This window comes from Peromyscus leucopus, chromosome 6 (genome assembly GCF_004664715.2).
Source record: "Peromyscus leucopus breed LL Stock chromosome 6, UCI_PerLeu_2.1, whole genome shotgun sequence".
NCBI classification, from domain to species: Eukaryota; Metazoa; Chordata; class Mammalia; order Rodentia; family Cricetidae; genus Peromyscus; species Peromyscus leucopus.
Window position 1 is genome coordinate 16983562 of NC_051068.1, and position 16083 is coordinate 16999644.

A 16083-nucleotide genomic window follows, 5' to 3' on the forward strand; every position below is an offset into this window, starting at 1 on the left:
CAAGGTATAGATTTATAGAAATGGGTTAATTTAAGATAAAAGAACAGTTAGCAAGAAGCCTGCCACGGCCATACAGTTTATAAGTGATATAAGCGTCTGAGTGATTATTTTATAAGTGGATTGTGGGACTGCGGGGCTTGGGGAACCTGGAGAGAAGCCCTCCAGCAACAAATGGCGCCCAACGGCTCGAGTTTCCACCTTAAACCTGAGAATATTTAATAACCAATTCTAAACAGAGCCAAAACCAGGTTCCTGCTTCTTGTCTCATACGGGCAGCTAGATGCGGCAAAACGCAAGTTTGGACACTGGCGGGTTCCTGGCGGGTGCGTTTGACCGGCAGTATGGCGGAAATGAGGCATCTACCAGCGGCAAATTAAGCTGTGTGGTAGATTTAGTCTTTACTAGTATTTAAAAAAAAAAAAAAAAAGAGGTTTCTGGGCTACACGCTGCTTTGATAAAAGCTTAGACCCACTATTTCTGAGACTTGATGACTCCCAGAGCTGGCGAAAAACGTACCACTGCCATGTTGGGAAGCTGAAGTGGGCAGAGCCAGCAGCCACAGCGCCGTTTCAGGCTTACAATGGTACAGTTTAAAGCAATAGGCTCAAGGCTCAAGGTAATATAAAACATAAGCCACATAAAGATGGCTACCACACAGAGAATCTGGATTATGTTCTCTTTGATATTCATAACTAAAGAAAAACATTTGATTACAAAAGCTGTTGAGTTATGCCAAAATGTATATTTTAAAGGTACCTTGACTTCAAAATTTGGATATAAGGATATGTTACTTTGGAAAAGAGGTTCTGCTTTTGTTTCCACAGAAAGCCAGAGGCTGTGGACTTGTTCCAGATTAAGATACATCAGGTTTCACCAGCCAAGACCCCCTGAAAGGACTCCGATGACACCATGGCTCAGATGATCCAACATCCAGATCGGTTTCAAGGCAACTGGTTCACACAATACAGCCTCACGGACTACCCCATAGGTCTAAAATTTTCTTTGCGTCCCCATAAGATACAGCGCCCCCCTCCAGCAGGAAGTAGTAAGAGATGCTACGCCCAAATTCCCAAATATACCAACCTGGCTTTAGAGGTGGAATTGGCTCACTCCCCCTCTAAACCCAGACATATTGCTTTAAAAAAAAAATGGTTAAGAGATTCTTGTGTCCCAAATCAGAAGAGCCCTCTGGTGTGGGACAGAGAAAAACCAATATTTTTATTTAAAACAGGTTGATTATAAATGTGATCTCTTTCTAAAAAAGAAAAGGGATATGATATATAGGAGGATATGGAGATGATAAGATAAAAGGGTAGATTAATGAACCTACTTTTAAAGAACAACTTGTTTAAAATGTTTTACATTGGTATAGATTTTAGTTTATGTTTAAAATGTTTTACATTGGTGTAAATTTTAGTTCATTGATACAAACTTAAAGTTAATTTTGTTATACTGTATATATATATATATATATATATATATATATATATATATATATATTTCTATTCTTGTTTGAGGTATTATGTTTATATAACTCATTTAAAATTGTAATGGATAATTAAAAAATAGATTAATAATTAGTCATCTATGATAATCATATCTGTAGCCATGTTAGTTAAGTCTTCTAGGTATACATAGATATATTTCAGATAGATAGGTAATCTTCAAACACTTCATAGACCTGGAGAATATGGCATTTAAATAACTTAGAATTCTGTTGACGTGAGACACAATTGCTCCTGGCTGCACCAATTTGATCCCGAGAGAATGTTGGGCTTCTAAGACATTTCCATTTGGAAGTTTGTCTTTTTGGCACAAAATGGCCTACTGGGCAAAGAACTGCCCTGCCTTGATGGCTGACAGTACAAATGCAATGCTGTCCTTTCTGGACAAGCGGGACACAAGGAAAGCGACCACTGTACTCTGCCAAGACAGGGTAAGATGGTCTCTTAAAATTCCTGCTTCTAAAAATGGTCTGTCAGATACTCTAGGCCTGTAGCCAATTTGAATGCACCAACAATGCTGAGAAACATTAGGTGACTGTCCAGGCTGCCAGCTGTCTTGGTCTACTCTTGCAAGATTCCCGAAAGTTGCTTGCATCCATCTACCATTTCTCAGGTACCATTATGTTCCTTCTCAGGTCTTTGATGTGGTTGAAGACTAGATAGTTGTAATTTCCTCAGTTATGATAAAAGATAAGTTAGCTATAAAACCTTAAACTCACAAATATAAGATAGATAAGACATCTTCTTTTTTTTTTTTTTTTTTGGTTTTTTCGAGACAGGGTTTCTTTGTGTAGCTTTGCGCCTTTCCTGGAACTCACTTGGTAGACCAGGCTGGCCTCGAACTCACAGAGATCCGCCTGCCTCTGCCTCCCGAGTGCTGGGATTAAAGGCGTGCGCCACCACGCCCGGCTAGGACATCTTCTTTAATATTGTAACTATAATTCTTGCTCGGTAATTGTTTTGTTATATGTAATTTTACCATGTTAAAGTTAAAACCTTCCTTTTTAAAAAAAGAAGAAAGGGCAAGTGCTGTGGATATCACTCTATATAAATAAAACACTGATGGCCAATGACCAGGCAGGAAGTATAGGCGGGACAAAGAGAGAGGAGAATTGGGGAAAGAGGAAGAAGGAGGGGAGAGACTGCAGCCACCACCAGGACAAGCAGCATGTAGAGACTCTGGTAAGCCACCAGCCACGTGGCAAGGTATAGATTTATAGAAATGGGTTAATTTAAGATAAAAGAGCAGTTAGCAAGAAGCCTGCCACGGCCATACAGTTTATAAGTGATATAAGCGTCTGAGTGATTATTTTATAAGTGGATTGTGGGACTGCGGGGCTTGGGGAACCTGGAGAGAAGCCCTCCAGCAACAGGTAATCTTCAAATACTTCATGAACCTAGAGAATATGACATTTAAATAACTTAGAATTCTGTTGAGAAGAGACACAATTGCACCTGGCAGCAACAATTTGATCTCAAGAGAATGTTGGGCTTCTAAGACATTTCCATTTGGAAGTTTGTCTTCTTGGCACAAAATGGCCTGTTGGGCAAAGTTGAGCCCTTGCCTCTACTGCTGACAATATAAGTGCTGTCCTTCTGGACAAGTAGAACACAAGGAAAAGTGACTTCTGAACTCTGCCAAGACAGGGTAAGATGGTCTTTCAGAATTCTGCTTTTGAAAAGAGTCTGTCAGATACTCTAGGCCTATAGCCAATTTGAATGCACCAACAATACTGAGAAGCATTTGGTGACTGTCCAGGCTGCCAGCTGTTTCTGTCTATTCTTACAAGATTCCCAAAAGTTGCGTGCATCCATCTTCTATTTCTCAGGTACCATTTTATTCCTTCTCAGGTCTTTGATGGGACTGAAGACTAGCAGTTATATTTACAACTTTATATATATATAAAATCTTAGATAGAACATATTAAGTATTAGATTCAGGTTCTTTAGGATAGGACACCTTTTAGAATGATCTTGTAACATACCATTTACCTACGCTCTAGACCACTCTGGATTTTAGTATGTGTTTCTTGCTTGTTATTGTTCACATTGGTTGTATTTCCATCTTATCTAGGTCATCATCCCTCATTAATCCTGGACAATACTTGATAATCATTCCCTTATATATAGTCTGGTACTGGGTTAGAACCTTCTTATTTAGACAAAAGGGGAAGATGTAGTGGGTAGCCATTCCAGCTTTGATCTGGAAATTCCAACCCCCATTGAGGCTTTGGTAATGTTTGCTCCTACAAGGCAGAGCTGAGAGAGGACCCTGAAGACCCAAGATCCAGATGTGCTAGCTCTCTTGGTTCCTGGACCCTGGACGTGGGAAGTAGACTGAGCAGAGTTCTTCAGAGAACACTGCTGGACTGTGCTACACCTTTCCCAGACCCTGTTACCTATCCTTCCACTTGTAAGTTACCCTACAAAATAAACCTCCCTTTTAACTATGTGGAGTGGCCTTAATAATTTCATCAATACTGAGATACCATCTTACACCTGTCAGAATGGCTAAGATCAAAAACACTGAAGACAGATTATGTTGGAGAGGATGTAGAGCAAGGGGAACACTCACTCCTCCACTGTTGGTGGGAATACAAACTTGTACAGCCACTTTGGAAATCAGTATGGCAGTTTCTCAGAAAACTAGGAATCAATCTTCCTCAAGACCCAGCTATACCACTCTTGGGCATATACCCAAGGAATGGTCAATCATACCAGAAGGATACATGCTCAACTATGTTTATAGCAGGATTATTCATAATATCCAGAAGCTGGAAACAACCTAAATGCTCTTCAACTGAAGAATGGATTAAGAAAATGTGGTACATATACACAATGGAGTACTACTTAGCAGAGAAAAATAATGGCATCATGAAATTTACAGACAAATGGATAGAACTAGGAAATATCATCCTGAGTGAGGTAACACAGACTCAGAAGGACAAACATGAGATGTACTTACTCATAAGTGGATATTAGATGTATAAAACAAAGTATAACCAGACTGGAACCCACAGCTCCAGGGAGGCTAACAAGCAGGGAGAACCCTAGGAAGAACACATGGATGGCCCAGCAAAGCAGAAATAGATGAGCTCTACATAGGCAAACTGGAGGTCAGGGGGGTAATGGCAGGGAAGGAATGAGGGATGAGAACTTAAGGAAATGGGAGGCTTCAGCTGGAACAGGGACAGAGTGTGAGAGCAAGCAAAGAGATACCATGATAAATGAAGACATCATGGGAATGGGGAGAAACAGAGTGTTAGGGAAGTTCCCAAGAATCCACAAGGATGACCCCACCTTAGACTACTGGCAATAGTGGAGACATTGCCTGAACTGTCCTACTCTGGTGATCAGATGGCTGAATACTCTGTCATCATAGAGCCCTCTTCCAGTGACTGATGGAAGCAGATGCAGAGTTCCATGGCTGGGTTCCAGGCCAAGCTCCAGGAATCCAGTTGATGAGAGAGAGGAGGGATTCTATGAGCAACAGATATCGAGACCATGATTGGAAAAAGTACAGAGATGACCAGCCAAACTAGTGGACATGCATGAACTATGGACCAATAACTGAGGAGTCCCCATGAGCCTTCATCCAGTGACTGAAGCAGAAACAGAGATCCATGGCTAGGCACCAGGCTGAGCTCCAGGAGTTCAATTGATGAGAGAGAGGAGGGATTCTATGAGCAAGGGACAATGAGATCATGATGGAAAAATGTACAGAGATTGCCCCAGTCAGCATGGTGTTAACAGGGGCGAACCACCTGCGGGAGAGAATGAAAGGTACAGGGGAGATACGAGAGAAGACATCAAGACAGTGTTCTGATCAAGCTGCAAATTTTATTCTCCTCAGCAAGGCTTATATAGCATGGGAGGGGGCAGGAAAGAGGGATGGGGTGCACGACGTGCCATATGTGCAGGTGAAGGACTACGTGCAAGTCGTGAGGCTGCTAGGTGATAAGGCCCCTGGTCAGGGCCCATTGTTCTGTTGCTATGTTACCTGACCTACCTGACTTGTTCTTTTTCTTTGGGGGCATCTGGTGTAGGGCAGGAGCTTGTTCTCTGGCCTAGCTAGTACTTTTCCATGGTTCATGTTTGGTCCCTGACATCTCCCCCTTCTATACGTATAGCAAAACAAAGAAAGGAGGCCCAAATATTTTTGCCATGACAGGGGAGGGGTGACAGAGGCTCTATCCCTGATAAGTTCCATTGTTGACTGTCAGTCCATGTAGGCGTCCCCACATGCCCCGAAGGAAGCTGGAACGATGCAGTTTTTTACAGGGGGTGGGTTTGAATTCGGACGGAAAGAGTATAGGGTCTGCATAACTGCCATGCAATAGAGCATGTCATCCAGGGCCCCCAGGATGGTGGAGCACTTTAGTCTCCCTGCCTTCTGCAGTCCCGGCTGCCCCCTCAATCCCCTATTCAGTGGGCTCCAGCTCCCAGGCACAGGTGCATCCTCCCCTGAGCAGAGGGGCCTGTGCTGATACGGAGCCTTTATCATGGAGGTCCAGGCGATGGTAATGAACCTGAATTTGTTTTGCCTGAAGTTCGGCCAGCTGACCGGGAACAAATCAAGTTAGTTGAGACAAGGCCCAAGGGCCAAATGTCAAGACAAAATGAGGCCAACCAAATGTCCCAGAAGGGATGGCAGGAGGGTGGTTAGCCAGGGAGATGCAGAGAACCAATTTTGGAACCAGCCTAGCTCTTGATCTCTTTCTTTTTTGCGCTTCTCTAAGCCTTTGTGGACCTTGGCCATGCTATCTCTTGCTACTCCTGTGTGATCAGTATAAAAGCAGCACTCTTCCTTAAGAGCGGCACACAGACCTCCTTGCTGTAAAAAGAGGAGGTTGAGCGCTCGCGTTTTGAAGGACTACCTCTGAAAGGGAGGTGAGGGAGGATTCAAGGGCGGAAATGCCTCGCTCAAGCTGCGCTATATCTTCATCTATGGAAATTCTAAGATCTGAATAATGTTAATTAGATAAAACCAGGGAAGTTATACCAGTACCGGTCCCTGTAGCCCCGACCCCCAGGAGGACAGCCAAAGTGACTACAGTCTCGGGTTGGGGCATCCTCCGCTTTCCTCCCTGCAATAAATTTTGCAATTGTGGCAGTCTGACCCCACCCCCAGAGGAGAAAAAGAAAATTTGTAAGTGGGAGATATAAACTGTAGTCAGGTTGTATTCCTCCCAGTCCTTCTTGGCTTGTGGGCGCATCGCCGGCGTGATCTTCTGAAGCTTATAAGAACCTTCTTAATAGACAAAATCTTAGACATGTTAGCAATATAACAGTGGTGAACTTATCAGAGCAAAATTATGAGTCCTTGGAACCTCAACAAAACATCAGGATAGCCAGAGAATGAAATCTGAAATGTGTCATTTATATATCTCTCAAGTCTCATATATATTTTGACAAAAATTAATAAAATACATTTAAAACAGTATTATTAGTTCTAATCATATTTCTATAAGTTTTGATGAAAAGTTCATCAAAAGTATCTGGAATTGTATCAATTTATTTATATTTAAGGCTCAATATTTAAGAATCTAGGGCAAATAACAGCCTGTATTTAGACTGCCAGCTTTAGAGCTCCTTTGTCCTGCAGCTGCCAATATATGGTGTGACCAGGCAATCCAGGATTCATAAAGGCAGGTCAATGTCCTATAAAGACATGTATCCTCCTCCTGACATTATGAAAACATCAGGACCTTTTTAAATATCAGTGAGGAGATCATAGAGGCTTAGGTGTAACTTTGTGACTTGGCCTGGTGGTGATGAGGAATACTTGTAGTGGGGGATATAAAAAATTAAGCACCAATTCTTAAGAGCTCTTGAAGTATATGTAAGGCGGTTGTCTATATATGAGCTCAAGGCATTCCTAAAATTAAAAAGCAGTGAAAAAATGGTGTATTATTTTTTATTTTATAACCATAAATCGTAAGGATATTAAGCCTGGTGGGTAAGCTTCCATAGGGAGAGAATTTATAATTGTTGGACAGACATAAGGTGTCAGTATATCCTGTAGAGCTATTTGCCATTCTATAGACTCACAAGTTTCATAGTTTGATATAAATATAATATCATCTGTATAATAAATGTATTTATTGTAAGATATATGTATATACATACATATAGGTTGGGGGACTGTGAGGAAGCTATAATTGACACTTAGTTTTGATAGTTAATCTGTATATATAATGAGGAACTTTGCTCAATGAATGAGTCCTGGATAAACAGAACTCCCATTTCCTACTCTGTATGTCAGCTTTGGCCTCCATCATGGCAGGGTGAGTAGGCAAGCTAAAAGTGAAATGCTGACAATCTTTAGGTTGAGGAGGGATGGTAAAGAAGCAATCTTTTATATCTATGACAATTGTTTTTATTATTATTTTGATTCTGGGGATGGCCCTGGGAGATGGCAAGTCAGGCTGTGAGACTTTCCTTGGCTTTAATAAATTTTATTTAATTTTTTAAGGACCTGTAACAGTCTATAAGCCTGATTTTTCTAAATAAAAAGATATTGGGGTGATTTAGGGGCTGGTGGGGGACTTTATTTGCCCAATATTTAAGTTTTTCCTCCACCAGACAGGTAGCAATTATAATTTTCTCAGCATTTAAAAGCCATTATTTGATCCAGATAGGAGCATTATATTTTCCTGACCTTCTGGCTACATTATTAGCCTGTAAGAGATGAAGAAGTAATAGTCATCTTAAGTACTTGGCCAATCTTTTTCTGAAATATAAGAAACATCTATGTTTATGTCTAGCAAGCCAATTATCTTCTTTCCCTGTATTTTAAGTGTTTAGTTGTTTGGAATATTTAATTTCCTGAACCCAGAAGGCCATATCACTAGAATCCACACCAGCAGCTCTCTTAGGCACTGCCCTGTATGAATCTGAATTGTTCAATGATCTTAATCTCTCCAGTAAAGTCAGAATCGCACATCCCTAGGACAACCTTGCACAGCCGAGGAGCTACAGCCTATAATTAGTCCCAGTGTCCCTTCTGAGAAGGTCCATAGACTTTTGTATTAAGGTATACATAAGTTTATTTTTAAAGCCTATATATCGATCTCAGGCCTCAATAAAAAACTTTTCCATAGATCTAACTTAGGCATACATCCTCAATATCTTTAAGTCACTTATTGAGATTTATGTATCATTTATAACATATCTAGATGTTTATATGTTATATTTCTCTACCCCAATTACTTGCATTGCATATGTAATAAATTATTTCTTAACGTTCTTAAACATTCTTTATTTCTAATCCTTTATGTCCTATAAAAACTTTACATCTAAAAGCATTTTTGTATTTAATTTATCAGGAGATATAGGTGATTGATTACTAAGAGCAGCCAATGTGGTGAATTCCTTTAAACAAAGGAACAGTCAAAGTTTATTTTGAAATCTGTTTGGCAAGCTAACTTTTCTATGAATTTGGATAGCAAGGCAAATTATCTTTTAGGCCTGGTAAATGGGGATATAATCTAAATGATCTCAATGCATAGTTTGGACAAAACCCTGGCAATAAGGGGTATGGTAGTGTTGTCCAAAGGTTAAACATTTTAAATGCTAGGGGGCTAAGTAATGAATTGATTATATGAAATTCAGCATACTCAGCATGCATATAAATATGATTTTGCATACATTAGAAGATTTGATCATTTATGATGATTAACCCTTAATTTGTATCCTAATAATTATCTCTAATAGCTTATAGCTTAAGTACAACTTATCCTTAACAGTTTACAGTTTAGGTCAGCCAATCAATCAACAAGTTTTATTTTTTAATTAGCTTTAATTAAAGTAAACTTATTCTTAACAATTTATAAGTTAGTTGTCTTTATAAACTTAGAACTTAGGTTTTATACCTGTCAGCTTTAGCCTTAAAAATATTAAGTTATTTTAATATAGAAACAGGAACTCTTATTTAAAATATAGTATATAAGGAGAGTAACAATTTAATAAATCCTTTAAACTGTATCATGAAATGAGATAAGCACAATAAAACAGTAAAACAAAGGAGGATTTTTTTTTTGTAGCAGCTACACCCAGTCTGTATCAAGCCAGATAGCCACCTGAAATGGCAAGGTGAGGAGAAGGGTGGAGACTACTCACAGGCAGAAGTGAGCTGAGATGCAGTTAGCAGATAGGTTTAGAGGGATAAAGGCAGATGTTTAGGATTCCAACCTCCAAACATCTTTGGGTGTCTGATGAATCCACACAGGTCATAGTAGGGCGTCCCCTAAGCAGGACCCGTTTTTTCGGTGAGTTATCTGAAGTTCTTGTACTTGGCCAAGACTTTTGTAAATTACCAAGAACTTAAAAGTCATCCCAGAAAGAGGAAAGAGAGAGAAAAAGACACTTTTTTAGGAGAGCTAGGAGTTGCCATTAGTTTTCAAACCGGCTCTGGCTGTGGCTCTTGCATTGTTATTTAAATGATGGCTGCTGGAGTGAGCTCCTAGTTAGCAATTTAGAAGTTTAGGCTCAAGTTTGCCCTCAGATCCATTTAGTTTTAGAAAAAAAAAAAAAAAAAAAAAACCTATTTGTAGGAGGACACTGCTGCTACTGAGAACATAGTGAACTTCATTCGCTCTAGTTTACACTCTCAGGAGGTCTTGTAGTGTGATAATATTGTGTTACCTTCTTGTAAGACCCTGAAAGAAGTAACAGCAGGTTTCTCCCTAAAGGGAGGGGTTAGAATCTCTGCCAATTATCATAGTCTGATGGTAAATGAATTTCATAAGGTTGGCAGCTTTTAGGGGTCTCCTAAATCTTTTTTTTTTTAATAAACCTTTAGGATATCATTAACATCAATTGTCCCTTCTTGGAGAAACCAGGGACAACAGTCCTCTAAGTGACTTGAGTCTTTTATGAACCCTTATCCCTCTCGTCTTGAGGGCCTCTTTAATGCTCTTAATGAAAAGATCATGGGAAGAACTTCCCTGTCCCATGGTTAAGTCTAAGTTTAGACTAACCTCATCCTTCCCGCTCTCCTCCTCAAGAGTCGGGCAGTCTCAACGGATAATCAGCAAAAATACCCCCATCAGACGTATGGACTTTCCTGGAAAAGGATGTTCAACTCCCAATGAGGCGAGCGTCAAGCCACCACATTGGGCGCCAGTTGCCCCGGCCAGCGGGGTGTCAACGGGGGCGACCCACCTGTGGAGAGAATGAAAGGGACGGGGAGACACGAGAGAAGACATCAAGACAGTGTTCTGATCAAGCTGCAAATTTTATTCTCCTCAGCAAGGCTTATATAGCATGAGAGGGGGCAGGAAGGAGGGAAGGGGTGCACGACGTGCCATACTGCAGATGAAGGGAGGCATGCAGGTGAAGGATTACGGGCAAGTCATGAGGCTGCTAGGTGATAAGGCCACTGGTCAGGGCCCATTGTTCTGTTGCTATGCTACCTGACCTACCTGACCTACCTGACTGGTTCTTTATCATTGGGGGCATCTGGTTTAGGGTAGGGCCTTGTTCTCTGGCCTAGCTAGTACTTTTCCATGGTTCATGTTTGGTCCCTGACAAGAGATGGCCAGCCAAACTAGTACAAATGCATGAACTGTGGACCAATAGCTGTGGAGCTCCCATGCTACTGGACTAGGCCCTCTGGATGGGTGAGACAATTCTTTGGTTTAAACTGTCTGTGGGGCCCCCAGGTAGTGGCATCAGGATCCATCCTTGGTGCATGAGCCGGCTTTTTGGAGCCCAGTGCCTATGTTGGGACACATTTTGGAGCCTTGGTGCAGGAAGGAGTGGCTTAGATCTGCGTCAACTTAATGTATCAGGCTATGCTGACTCCCCATGGGAAACCTTGCCTTGGAGGAGGTGGGAAGCTGAGATGAGTTGTGGGGGAAAGCTGCAGGTGGGAAGAAAGAGGAGGGGGATCTTTGGTTGGTATGTAAAATGAATAAAAAATTTCTTAATATAATAAAAAATCCAACAAAAAATGCTTAACTATGTTTGTGTTTTTACCTGTGCCATGTTGTCTATGTTGCAATGAGAGGACAACTTAAAGATGTCTATTATCTACTTCTCCTCTGTGAGTTTTAGAGATGAAATCCATAGTGTTGTTTGGCTGCAAGTAAATTCAATGGCACTTATTTGGGTTTAAATATTATTCATGTATGTGCTGGTGTGGGAGTGTGCATATGCCACAGTCCAAGTGAAGGAAATGAGAGAAAATTTTCTAGGAGTATTCTGGGTTTCTTCAAAATTGAATTCAGTTCATCAGGCTAAGCAGCAACTCTGTTTACCAACTGAGAAAAATCTCTGGCATTCATTTGTGGTTCTGAAAAAGTGTTATAAAAAAGTTTAGTCCCCAGAATAAACTAACACATTCCAAAAGAAAGTGAAAGCAGTATATTATTTTCATTTGCAAATAATATTTATTATTCAAACTGTCCTGTTTTCTGCTCTTCTTGGATAAAAGTATGTTTATCATCTGAAAAGAAGACAATATTTTAGTTATATAATGTTTCAACTAATCTTATTTGAGAATCAGTGATATGTCTCAGTGGGAAAAGTCTGTGGTATGTGAGACTGGCAATCTCTTCTTGATCATCATATGAATCAGGAAAAAAAGGAGACCCTGCAAAGGTGTCTTCAGGCTACACTTATGTGTCATGGATCAAAAAAACATAATCATATCACACACAAACACACATACACACACACACACACACACACACACACACGTAAATGCATACACACAGAACAGAACTTCTTTTTAAACAAATCTCATTGATATTACATTATCTGGCATCTCTGGATAATTACCTTAGAATGCAGTACTTCAAGATGAAGTGTCAAATGGATAACTAATGGGGATATGAACACATATAGAACTTCAAATTATATATATATATATATATATATATATATATATATATATATATATATGTATATATATATATCCATAGCACATCAACCTATGTTGTGAAATATACAGCTGATTGCTGATTATCCTACATTATTACATCTCTACCAGATATATGAAAATGCAGCTTTGGAAACATAGGCATTTAACATTTTTTATATTTTCTACTATTAAGCATTTTAACATTAGCATTATTAAAACATGCTAATAAAATAGTATATGTCAGAAATACGTTATCTATACTTGGACTTGTACTCAGGAGGAAGACACATTAAGATCATTTACCTGAATAGGGTTTTTCTCTTGTGTGAATTACTTCCTATTTTCTGACATCAAGATGATATATGAAGGCTTTAAAATACTTACAGAGTAAGAGACATAGCCAAGAAATTAAGAGAAGTTCATTCCCAGGATGAAGGTCAGGTTTTTGAAAACTTCCAGTAATATGTGCTAAAAGGAGATTCAAGAGTCTAAAGAGGCTAAACTTCTTGGAAACCAGCATGCACATACCCACAAAAAGACACACTGACATCACATAATTAAAATTAAAATAAATATTTAAACAATCAGATTTTCACTCAAGAATGTTTTTCTCTTAAAGCATTTATTTCTGTAACTCTGGTGTTGAAGCATCAAGGCTTATTTAGTTTTTCTTCATCATGAACTGGTTCATGTAACAGAAAGCAGGCATATAGGCTTGCAGTAAGAGAAACCATTCTTTCTCAGTTGGTGGTATCATTTGGTGTGGGATCCCATTTTCAGGTTTCCTAGTGGCTTTACCCAGCAGGTCTGTATACAGAGAATGATTGGACCAAGGGCCTGAGTACAGGTGTCTGAGATGGTCTGCACTGGGCTGTGCTGGGGGGAGGTCTTTTGCTCAACCCCTTGGCATTTCTATAAATACTCTAGGGCAGAGACAGTCAGGGCTCGTTAGAATAGGTTCCAGGCCCTCTCAAGGTTATCCTGTATTTTCTATGTGTTTCTCCCCACTCTGAATCCTTCTATCTAATATTTTCTGCTGTTCCTACTCAAAAGCACTCTGGGGAAATGCAGGGGTGGTGGGTAGCCCTCCTACAGAATGACACCATGAACACAGACTGAAGACAAAGGAAAAATAATAATAGTAGTAGTAATAGATAGATGGTGATGATAGATAGATAGATGATAGATAGATAGATAGATAGATAGATAGATAGATAGATAGATAGATAGATTTGAAAGTTCTTGGTTAAAGTCAGGAGTTAGGTCCTGCCAGTTGAATAGTGACAGTCTAGTGTTGAAGTAAAAGAGAAAAATTAAATAAGGCAAGGGGTTTTATCCTCGAGAGAAAAGAGAAACAGACTGGAAGAATATCTGATGCTGTAGCACAAAATCTCTTTTATCAATATTTCTATTTTTCTATCTCTTTCTCAATTTCTATCTATGAAAATTAAGGAGGGTAGAGTATACTAATATAGTGCAAGAAAAACTCAGAAGTGTAAAGTAGTATTGAAAAAATTTACTTAAGATAAATTAGGCAACTAGACAGAGAAACTGAGTCTTCAGTCTTCTAACTTTGGGGGCCATGAATGCAAACTGGGGGAAAAATTATTTTCTTTGAGCTTTACCAGCAGAAAAAAGCTCTTCTTTGAGTTTATCAGGCAGAAAAAAGAATCCTACAGAAGCTTTTGGCCTGGGGACAACTAAAATACTAAGTCCAAGTAGAAGGAGAAAGTAATTCTACCTGAAGCAAAATAAGGGGGAATAAGCAAATGTTAGAAGTTTTGGGAATGAACTTGATGGTCTTTCTATCTCTTGGGAAAAACCTTCATAAAATCTCTCTTAAAAACCTTAATCTTTCTCTCTGAAACTAAAAGCTCTCTTAATCTCTCTCTAAAAAGCCTTTCAGAACTTTCTGAGTTTTCTTTCAGTAAAGGACAAAAGAATAATAAAATCTCCTAGAGATATTAGTAATTCACCTGTGATTAGCTCTAAGAAAAAAACAAAGACCTCTTGAGAAAAATGGGGCATGAAAATACTAAGCAAGTCTTTGAAGAATCACTTGTAGAAAGATTGAAAAATAAAGGGTTTAAGGTGGAACTACAAGTATAGAGGTTCTTAAAGTTTGTAGAGGAATTGTGTCCTTGGCTTTCTGATTATGGGATATATATATATATATACCTGGAAGTGAATTGGAGTTGAAATGCAAAAATATTATGGAGAACATGGGCCAAAAAAGATTCCCATGAAAGCCCTTGGCCTGTGGGCATTAATTTGGGATAATTTAGATCCAAACCCTGAAAAATAGGAAGAATCTTTTCCTAAGGTTCTGAGGCAGAGACAAAACCCTCTGCTCTGCCAGCAGAACCCCCAAACCCTTGAACAACACCATTTAAACAGGGTCTGGTTTCTCTTGGCCATAAAGCTAAGTTTAAGGAACAGAAGTCTTGGGAGAAGACAAAGGAGGAACTGAAAAGCTTGAAAAGCCTAGTAACTTCTCTCACTCAAAAAAATAGAAACTCCCCAAGTCTCTCCTCTTCTTCCCTCTGTAGGGGTGGAATTAGACTCACCTGGGGAGGCATCTTTTAGAATGGAAAAGCAACCTGTAATTCACATAATACAGAGATCCTCTGAAGCAATTCGGACCCTCTCTATCAACACTACATCTCCTCTTCAAGCTAGCCTTCAGGAAGCTGCTAGTATGGGGGAAGAAATTCAAGGCTTTCAAATGTTCCCTGTCTTGGAAGAGTAGGACAGCCAAAGTAATATTATAAGAAGGCATGTTCCAATTCCTTTCAAATAGTTTAAGTAGTTAAAAACAGCATGTAGTTGTTGCTTGGAGGGCTTCTCTCCAGGTTCCACCAAGCCCCGCAGTCTCACAATCTACGTATAAAATAATCACTCAGACACTTATATTACTTATAAACTGTATGGCCGTGGCAGGCTTCTTGCTAACTGTTTTTATATCTTAAATTAACCCATTTCTGTAAATCTATACCTTGCCACGTGGCTGGTGGCTTACCGGTGTCTTTACATGCTGCTTATCCTGTCGGTGGCTGCAGTGTCTTTCCCCCCCTTTTTCCTGTTTCCCCAATTCTCCTCTCTCTCCTTGTCCTGCCTATACTTCCTGTATGGTCACTGGCCATCAGTGTTTTATTTATATAGAGTGGTATCCACAGCACTCTGTCCTTTCTGGACAAGCGGGACACAAGGAAAGTGACCACTGTACTCTGCGAAGACCGGGTAAGATGGTCTTTCAAAATTCCTGCTTCTAAAAATGGTCTGTCAGATACTCTAGGCCTGTAGCCAATTTGAATGCACCAACAATGCTGAGAAACATTAGGTGACTGCCCAGGCTGACAGCTGTCTTGGTCTACTCTTGAAAGATTCCCGAAAGTTGCTTGCATCCGTCTACCATTTCTCAGGTACCATTATGTTCCTTCTCAGGTCTTTGATGTGGTTAAAGACTAGATAGTTGTAATTTCCTCAGTTATGATAAAAGATAAGTTAGATATAAAACTTTAAACTCACAAATATAAGATAGATAGGACATCTTCTTTAATATTGTAACTGTAATTCTTGCTCGATAATTGTTTTGTTATATGTAATTTTACCATGTAAAAGTTAAAACATTCCTTTTTAAAAAAAAGAAGAAAAGGGGAAGTGCTGTGGATACCACTCTATATAAGTAAAACACGGATGGCCAGTGACAAG